Source organism: Petaurus breviceps, unplaced genomic scaffold (genome assembly GCF_028583685.1).
Source record: "Petaurus breviceps papuanus isolate PSGF00001 unplaced genomic scaffold, PetGlider_PUasm1.0 90903, whole genome shotgun sequence".
NCBI lineage: Eukaryota > Metazoa > Chordata > Mammalia > Diprotodontia > Petauridae > Petaurus > Petaurus breviceps.
The window spans coordinates 1,740,301-1,750,148 of record NW_027187376.1 but is presented as its reverse complement, the minus strand read 5'-3'; the positions used below and the strand labels follow the sequence as shown (position 1 = coordinate 1,750,148).

Here is a 9,848-nt window from a genome sequence, read left to right as displayed (position 1 = left end):
TGCAAACAAATAAATAAAAAAGCAAGCTATGTACAGGATAAATGGGAAATAATTAACAGAGAGAAGGAACTAAATCCAATGTTCTTTCTGTGCACCTCAGACAAATAACAAGAAGTAAATCTTTATATTTCCTTTTGATCCCCAAGGAAAAACAGAAATCAGGTGGAGTGAAGACACTGACGTATTTGTTTATTTCCTTTTTTTTTTCTAAAATGTCGGCCTCCAAGGGGAATATATTTCTACCAAATAACAAGGCTAGACATATGGGCTGAGGATTCCATCATTTTCTTTTCCACCACTCTGAACCGGAGAAACCAGCCCCAAAGAGGGGGCTGAAAAAAGAGTTTGGCTGCTATCACACTAAAAAGCAAACTCCACAATGAAACCAGTCCCCTGGGTCCCAGATTTCAAGCTGAGTCTCATCCAGCACCATATTGTTGAAGGAATGTGACTAGAGGCTCTGAGGGCAAGGAAAGAAAGATCTCCAGTTCTGCTCTGAGGAATCTCTGAAAATGCTCCACTTAAGCATGAAATTGGGTTAGGAAGAATCTGTGTGTGTGCTATAAACGGGCTTATTGGAATGTGCCTCGGTGTGGCAGAGAGGAGTTCCTTCTTGGAATTATCATTGCTTGGAAAGGACATGTAGTGGTTTGGGAGGTCTGCCAGATGCTCCTCACAGGGTCTTCTGTGCCAGTGTATCTCTCCCCAAATAAATGTAACCACGTCACTCCCTATACCAGCTCTGCCTTGGATGACTGGGCATTTGGCCATGTGGTCTGACAGAGTTACCCGCTGAAGTGATTGACCTCCCAGGTCAAGTATTTGGAAGTATGGGGACTATCTGCCACACTGATGATCTGCTCTGGAGACCAAATTAATTTTCTATGTAACAGGAGGGTGAGTTGGGAGATTGTGAGGTGGAGAATATAGGTAGGAAAGAACTTGGGGTCCATTGGAAGGAAGATGCTATGAATACTACAGTGGTTTTATTACTGTGGAGGAAGAAGGCAGGGACACAAATGGCTGCTAGGGGAATGTAAATTGGTGACTCTCTGAAGAGTGAAACTGTTAAGAACCACAAAAGGTAAGGGAGAATGATTGTGAAGGCTCAATTAGTTACATAAGTTTTCCTCAAGCACTCATGTAATAGCAAAATAATAATAGTGCTCAATAATAATGATGATGGCCAATATTTGTGAAGGAACTATGTGTCAGGCACCATGCTAAGATCTTTAAATTTGATCCTCACAACAACCTTGGGAAGTAGATACTATTTATTACCCCATTTTACAGATAAGGAAATTGAGGCAAACAGTGATTAAGTGACCTGATCAGAGTCACTTAGTGTCTGAGGTAAAATTTGAATACAGGTCTTCCTTACTCCAAGCCCAGAACTCTTTCAATGGCGCCACCTAGCATGGTGTCATAGATCAAGAACTCACCTTAGACTTGGACTCACATCCTGGATCTACCATTTGGTCTTGGGCAAATAATTTCGTCCATTAGACCCTCAGTTCCTGTATCCACAAATTGACGGTGATGATGCTCTCCTATCTTTCGGGGTAGTTAGGAGGAAAAGATCTCCATAAACCTGAAAATGCTAGTGATCACTATTGATAGATGGCTTTGGATACAAAAGTAGAAACCCTTGCTCCAAAGAATTGTTAATATAGTCATTTGCTGTACAAAGGTTAATGTTGTTCATTGATGGTTTTTTTTAAGTTGGTTAAACCCTTCACCTAGACTCAGTGTGGTGTAGGGGAGAAAGAGTTTGTCTCAGAACTAGGAGGGCTTGTGTTCAAATCCCTACCTCTGACACATACAAGTAATTTAATCTCTCTATGCTCTGGGCACCTCTTTGAGTATTATGTGAGGAAAAGGTACCAACCTGCATTGAGAGAGACTCCTTGTCCTGGGAGTTCTTACCTAGATAGGTCCCATCCCTATCTGTAGTGCTAAATTCTCTATACAAAATAATCCAGACATTGGCCTACTTAGAGTCAGGGGGTTATCTTTCAAGATCCTAGGTTCCTTTCAGTCCTGGCATTCTACAGTAATTTGAGGGCTGAATTCCACATCAAATATAATAGTGTTCAATGGCTGCTGGGAGACCTCACTGAGCAGTAGAATGAGGACTGGATTTGAAATTAGAAGACCTGAGTCCAAATTCTGGCTCTGTTTTTATTTACAACCACAGGCAAGTCACCTATGTGCTCTGTTTCTTTTTCCCCAATCTGTAAAATGGGGGGAAACATCTGTAAAATGACTTCTCTCTATCACAGTGATCATATGACAAATGCGTGTTTCTTTATGAATCTCTAAGAAACAGCTTAAGCCAGGACATTCTCATACCCCATTATGGGGTCCCTTTGGGATATTGGAGGGGGGGTGGTATTGCATTTATATCTGATGAAGGGTGCCTTTAACATCTCACAGTTCTGAGAGACAAGTATGCAGCTGAATATCTCATCCAGCCGCTGGCCAACTGTGCCTGCAATTAGCTAATTGAAGGAGTGACTGATTCCTTTTCACCCTTCCAGCTTTGCAGCTGCAGATAATTGCAGGTGCAGAATTTATTGTGTTTGGGGCTTGGCCAGCACTTTAGCAGAAGAGCTCAGAGGGTTTTCTATCCATTATCTCCTGAATCCCTCCCAGATGCTTGAAGCAGGTGAGGAAGCCTATGGCCCATCATGGGCCCCAGAGCAGACTCCTTACTAACTAAATCCATTGAGAAACTCCAGCCTGAGAGTAAGTTTAATGGACATGCTAAATCTTGTTTTATGTCAATGTTGGGGTGGGGGGGGAAGAGAAGGGGTAGGGATAAAGGTCAGGATGGGATAAGGCACAAAGCACCTAACTGATTAGCTGGGAGTAACCAAGTAGCCATTTCTATACTAAGAGGATAAAGGGAGCTGGTCCTTTCTTCCATCCACCTTGCATGAATTGTGGCCAATCTGTTGAAATACCTAATCTGTTCACAAATGCCTGCTGTATTCATGGTCTTAGAAGACAAGTTTTAAGACCTTCTACCAAATTCTCACCATCACCCCACTCAAGGACACTATCTCCCCCCTCTCTTTTATCACTCCATTGCTAAATGGGAGGCAAACCCAATAATCTTTCTAACATACCACCTTCTTACTCTAACCTCCTGAGACAGAACATGGAAGGGAGAGGGGTGGAGGGATGACATGCTATATTTGGAATCAGAAAGACCTTATTTCAAATTCTGCCATGGCTATTTATTGACTGTGTGATTGGGTCAAACACTTAAATTCTCTAACTCTGTTTCCTTAGTTGTGAAATATGTTCCCTGAGGGCAAAGTTTGTCTCATTTTTGTCTTTTTTAAATCCCCAGACAGATAGCTAGGTGGCACAGTAGATTGAAGGCTAGGCCTGGAGTCAGTGAGATCCAAGTTCAAATTTGACCTGAGTTCAATTTTGACCTAATGGGAATCATCTTGGAGTCTAAAAGGGTTGTTGTGAGGATTAAATGAGATTCGATTTGTACAGTGCTCAGCACCAGTGCCTGCCACGTAAGAGGCATTTAATAAATGATCATTTATTTATTGAATATTTACATGAGCCATCACCGCCCTTAGAGTAAATCTCCCCCTTGTCCCTCCTTAATATCTCTGATCAAATTCTATGTAAAATATCCCTCTTCTAGGAAACTTTCATAAATTAGACTATCAAATAGACTCCCATTGGAGATACAAGGAAGTTCTTTTTTTTGTCTTTGTTTTTGTTTTGTTTTCTTTTGTTCTTGGGTATATTTGGTATTTATCTGTCACGACTTTTTTTTAGGAAACTGTGACAATATAATATGGACAGCTAGGTGGTCAGTGGATAGAGCGCCAGGCCTGAAGTCAGGAAGACTTATTTTCTTAAGTTCAAATCTGGCCTCAAATACTTAGTGGCTGTGTGATTGTGGGCAAGTCATTTAACCCTGCTTGCCTCAATTTCCTCATGTATAAAATGAACTGGAGGAGGAAATGGCAAACCACTCAAATAACTTTGCCAAGAAAATCCCAGACGGGATTACAAAGACTGAAACAACAGTTGAACAACTAACAATACAATACATACATTTACATATGCTTGTATTAAGTGTCTACTGTGTGACAGACACCATGCTAAATACAAATAAGAACAAAGAAAGATACTCTCTGTCCTCAAGGAACTTACTATAAGCATATATATACACAAATTTATAAATATATATTTATATGTGTGTGTCTCTTTGTGTCTATGCATGTATGTATATGTATATACACACATATATACACATACACATACACACATATAGCTGTCTTCAAGGAACTTTCTAAATAGATAGATATACACACATATATACACATACACATACACACACATATTTATGTGTGTGTATATATGTATGCATGTATGTATGCATTAATTGGGAAAGGTTCCAATGGAGATGGTGGTAGGAATTGTGGTGGTTAATTACTGATGTGTGTGAGTTAGTAGATAATTGCAGAAATGCAAAAAAAAAAAAGGACATCAAAATATTTTAAAATACACAGGAGAAACAGTGATTTTGTTATGACTTTGTTAAACTTAGTATATAGTTTAAAAATATACTAACAGTCTCACAGTTTCTCATGCAATCCTGTTTCTTGTTCTTTGAATACTGAAATGTTTTGTTTTGTTTTTCCTTCATATTGTTATATTTACCAGGGTACATAGAGAGAGTCCAATTAGACAAGGCCTGGGAGTTGTTCTGTAATGTTTGATGATCTTAAGAAAAGAATGGAAAGAAAGAATACACTGGGGGTGGGGAGGGAGGGAAGGGAGAGAATGGTTATGAAAAGTTACCTCATAATCAGGAGGGCACAAGTAGACATCTATACAAAGAGAAAGGGGCAGGAGGGAGGGATTGACGTTTGAACTTCTCATCTGAATAGAGACAGAGAGAGAGAGAGAGTTTGGTACAGAAATGCATTTCACTCAACAGGGAAGTAGGAGGAAAAGAGGAGAAGAGGGTGAAGGAGAATTCAAGAGAGGGATTAGGTCTAAAGAAAACAAATTCTAAGAATGTCCAAAAATATTTGTGTCTTTTTGAGGTGGTAAAAGATAGGAATCTGGGGAAGTATCCATAAACTGGGGAATAGATGAATAAATTATGGTATGTAAATATATATGGAATAGTATTGTACTGAGCCCTTATAAGAATTCCAGAAAAATAATGAGGAAACATGCTACCCACCTTCTGATAGAGAGGCGAAGCATTTAGAATGCAGAATGAGACAAAATGTTTTTGTAATTGCCCTATGTGGACATTTGTTTTGATTGACTATAAACATTTGTAATTTTTTTTGCATTTTCCATTAGGAATGTGTGGGGGGGGGGAAGAAAAACTAATCTTGACTGATCAAAACAAGTAAAATACTATTTTTGAATTGTTATATTCATAATGAAATAAAAAAGTATCAGAATATCAGACAATGCCACTTCACCAGTTGCAATGGATAAAGAATGATCACTTCCTTCTCTTTGGGTTTTGACTGAGTTCTCAGGAGATGTAGCTGAAAGACCAATGCCAGATGGCAATAAAAGGGGGACTTCTAATGGTTCTGTTGTTGCCAAGGCCCCAGGGGAGGAATGCCTTCACATCAGAATTTATCAACATGGTGATCCCAAAGTAGCCTATCTGTACAACGGACAAGTCTATTACAGGCCCCCATGATCTCAATCATAGTGGCAGGGACATGCTTTAGTCCTAGCAAATAAAAACTCTTCTGGTGAGAATGAGCCAAGAGTAGGTGCCTAAGAAGAACGAGTTCCTGTTTATCACAAAAGCCCTCAGGTAAACCCAGATCTAGAGGGTCGAGGTAAGCTTCTCAAGACACTGGGCTAAGCAAGACTTTCCTGAAAAAAAAATTTAGGATTTGCTGCATGAAGTGGGGCCAAGATAACTGATGACTCCCTGCTGCAATAACCACCTAATTTCCCCATAAAAGGCATTCTATCCTTTATGAACCGATAACTTATGTTGATGGCTTGTGAATGGCTTAAATTTTTTAGGCAGTTTCCCTGTTCGTCACCCCTTTCACATCCAATTCATGATATGAGCCAGTCTGGGATCCTATAAAATTACTGATGCAAGTTGATTAGCTTGAGGAGGTGAGATGGTCCAGGGATTGAGGGGGGAGGGGGACAGAAGAGTGTGTTTAGAGCATGGGCCAGCATCTGCAGTGGCAGACAGCTCAAGGCATCAGCAGTAAAGATTGTTCTTCCAACCTTTTAGACAAGCTCACAGTTCCAAATACCGAGCAGATAACGTCAGGGCTCCATTCATGGCAGTGTGACTAGGAATATAGGCTTATCGCTGGAAAAATGACTAACCAACACCACAGTATACATAAAAGTGGTGAAGGCACAGTCAGTCTAGTTAACAAGCATTTAGTAAGCCCTTAATATAGGCCAGGCAGTATATAAGTACTAAAGGAAGGCAAGAATGGTCCTGTCCTCTTGGAATTTATATTTGAATAGGTAAGGCAACATGTAAATAACCAGATACATATAAGATATTTTTGAGTAGATGGAAACTAATCTGAATGGGAAAGACATTCTTAACTGGGGGAAAGGGGACAAGGAAAGGGCTTCTATTTGGGGGGTATGGGGGAGCTTGAGCTAAATCTTGAAGCAAGCCAGGAAAATTAAGAAAATTAAGAAAAGGAAGAGCCTTCCAGGCAGGAGAAATAGCCATACAAATACAGAGATGGGAGATGATATGTTTTGTCTGAGGAAATTCATGTAGACCACATGGCTAGATCATAGCATGTATAGAAGGGGAAAAAGAATACAAAGACTGGACGAGGTAGAAAGATTAACAAGAGCTTTAAATGTCAACCAGAGGACTTTTTGTTTGATCCTGGAGGTAATAGGGAGCCATTGACACTTCCTGAGCAAGGAGGTGAGATGGTTAGATCCATACTTTAGAAAAATCATCTTGGTGACTGAGTGGAGGATATGGTGGAAATGGGAAAGTTAAGTCAGTGGACAATTATCAAGCTATTGCAGTAGTGCAGGCAAGCAGTGATCATGCAGGCTACTGTGTGACCTTGGGCAAGTCATTTGACCCCTGGTTGCCTCAGTTTCAGTAGCCAAATAGAAATAATAGTAGCAACTTACATGATAGGGTTGTCATGAGGATCAAATGAGATAATATTTGTAAAGGCCCTTAATATAGTACCTAGCACAGAGTAGGCACTATGTAAATGTTAGTGATTTATAATAATAGTAATTATTATTGTTGTTTTTGTTATATTATATCATGTTTCCTATAAAGTTCTGGCAGCTTCTTCCCAGCTAGAAACACATTGAGTATGGGTCTAGTGATTCATAGAGTATCTCTTACCTTAAAGACTAACTTGGCTCATCACCAGGGCTGCCAACAGAGTTATAGTGTTTTTTTTTTAATTTTTGCCACAACAAGTCTCAACAACCATCTACTACATTGGAAAGGGGTTGTAATCTGCATCTGTGAAGAGACTGCCCTTAGCCTCTAAATCACAGTTCTATAAAATGTGGAAGTGTCTATTCTATAGAACAGAGGTGTCAAATACAGGGCTAGCAGTCATACAATGTCAGTAACAATCCTGAATCATATTAAAACGAGAAAATATTTAACAAAATAAATAAAAGTAAAATAGAACATAGATAATGTTAATGTGCAGTTTTCTAAGTCAATATGTGGTTTATGGTTCTGAGTTGAGTTGACACTGCCACTATAGATGACGCTCTCCTTAAACAGTAAGATATTGGTGCCTCCTTCCTATATGATATTTCACAGCAAAGCCCAACTCATTCACAGTAAGGAGAAGTGCTAGCATTCAGAAACAGTGGTCTGTGTTTGCTGTGAGATACTAAAAAGCACCTTTAAACTGCTAAGTTTAACCTGGGATAGATTTGCTTTTAGACAGTAAAATACCTTGGCCTTGACTATTGTTTTAGGCCCATAACTTAGACGGGGCAACTGGACCTTTGCCCTAGGGCAAAAATTTAAGGAGTGCTGACAGCACTCATTTTTTTTTCAGCAGTTAGAAATAATGATAATTATTAATGATAATTATGTAACAATTTGATGTTTGTAAAAAGCTTTATCTCATTTGCTTATCACAGTTCTGGGAGGTACTTGTTTTTATGTCCCCATTTTTACAGGTGAAGAATTTAAGACTGAAAGAGGTTAGGTAGCATACAGTGTATAAATATCTGGGGTAGCACTTCAGGTCTTCCTGCCTCTAAGTCCAGAGTCCTATTTATCATGCCACCTAACTGCCTTTGAAAATACTCAGTTTAGTATATGTTTAGCAAGAATAATTAAAGTAGGGCCTTTTTGGCGTCCATCGAGGCCGGGTGGGATCTCCTGGTCCGGGATGAAGCTGGGGCCTGGCAGCGGTGCAGTGGCGGGGAGCGCCCGGCACCCCATGAAGAGGAGGGTGCCCAGGGCAGAGCCCAGCGTGGTGGACCCCCACCAGCTCTTCCATGACACCAGCTCGGCCCATGGACCCAGCGGACCTCCGGGGGCCTGGGCTACGCTTCCCCCTCACAGCCAGCCTTCCTTGCTGACCCCGTGTCCAACATGGCCGTAGCCTATGGGACAGCCTGGTTGCCCATGGCAAGGAGCTGGTGGACAGGAATATTGACTGCTTCATTCCCATCACCAAGTTTAAGTATTACTTTGCTGTGGACACTGTGTACGTGGGCGAGAAGCTGGGGCTCTTGGTGTTGCCCTACCTGTACCAGGACTGGGAGGTACAGTACCAGCAGGACGTGCTGGTGGCCCCGAGGTTTGACGTCAACGCCCCAGATCTCTACATTCCAGCTTTGGCCTTCATCACGTACATCCTGGTTGCTGGCCTGGCGCTGGGGATGCAGGACAGGCTCTCCCCGGACCTCCTGGGTCTGCAGGCGAGCTCGGCCCTGGCCTGGCTCACGGTGGAGGTGCTGGTCATCCTGCTGAGCCTCTGTCTGGTCACCGTCAACACAGACCTCACCACCATCGACCTGCTGGCCTTCTCGGGGTATAAGATGATCGGCGGGGTGGTGACCGGCCTGCTCTTCAGGAGGACGGGCTATTACCTGGTGCTCAGCTGGTGTTGTGTGGCCATCTTCGTCTTTATGATCCGGACCCTTCGCTGGAAAATCCTCTCAGAAGTGTCAGCTGACGGTGTTGTGCGAGGAGCGAGAAGCCAGCTGCACATGTACTTGACCATGGCCATCGCGGCTGCCCAGCCCCTCTTCATGTACTGGCTCACCTTTCACCTGGTCAGGTGAGGGGCCCAGGAGTCTGCCCAGACGCGGAGTGGGGCTTGGCAAGGATCAGGCCACTCACCTCTGCCAACTGGAGAAGCAGGAAGTGGAGCCCCACGGAGGGCTGGGGGGCCATCGCTCTGGACTAAGCAGCCGGCCCGCTCTCCCTCTACCCACAAAGTCACTGGCACCTGCCCCTCCACAAAGATTCATCTCCTCCTTGCCTGTTATGCTTGAGCCGAGTTCCCAAACCCCCTGCCCTAGGAAAGAGCCTTTCCCCCTTGCCCATCTCCTCTTTTTCCTCCCTTAGTCCCCATCCTTTAAGGTGCTTAGAGATCTCCAACTGCACAGCATGCTCCAAGCCGGGGCTGCCACCCATGGCCATCTGTTACAGGGAGAAATAAACCCCTTGGGGGTGCTGCTGAAAAAAAAAGAATAATTAAAGTAAGAAGGTCTTCCTCTGTGTTTCTTGTCATTTTCCCAGTGAGCATCTCCCCATCCTGGCCATGGTATTCTTCTAGCCTCCAGCAATAACCTCAAGGAGTTCTATGGTCTCTGCCCAGTTATCC

The 9,848-nt window shown here is 42.4% G+C and overlaps 1 pseudogene; it reads left to right on the top strand.

Annotated features, from left to right (window-relative positions):
• Window positions 1-8,360: 8,360 nt before the first annotated feature.
• Window positions 8,361-9,462, top strand: LOC138151562 (protein YIF1B pseudogene; annotated as a pseudogene).
• The last annotated feature ends 386 nt before the right edge of the window (window positions 9,463-9,848 follow it).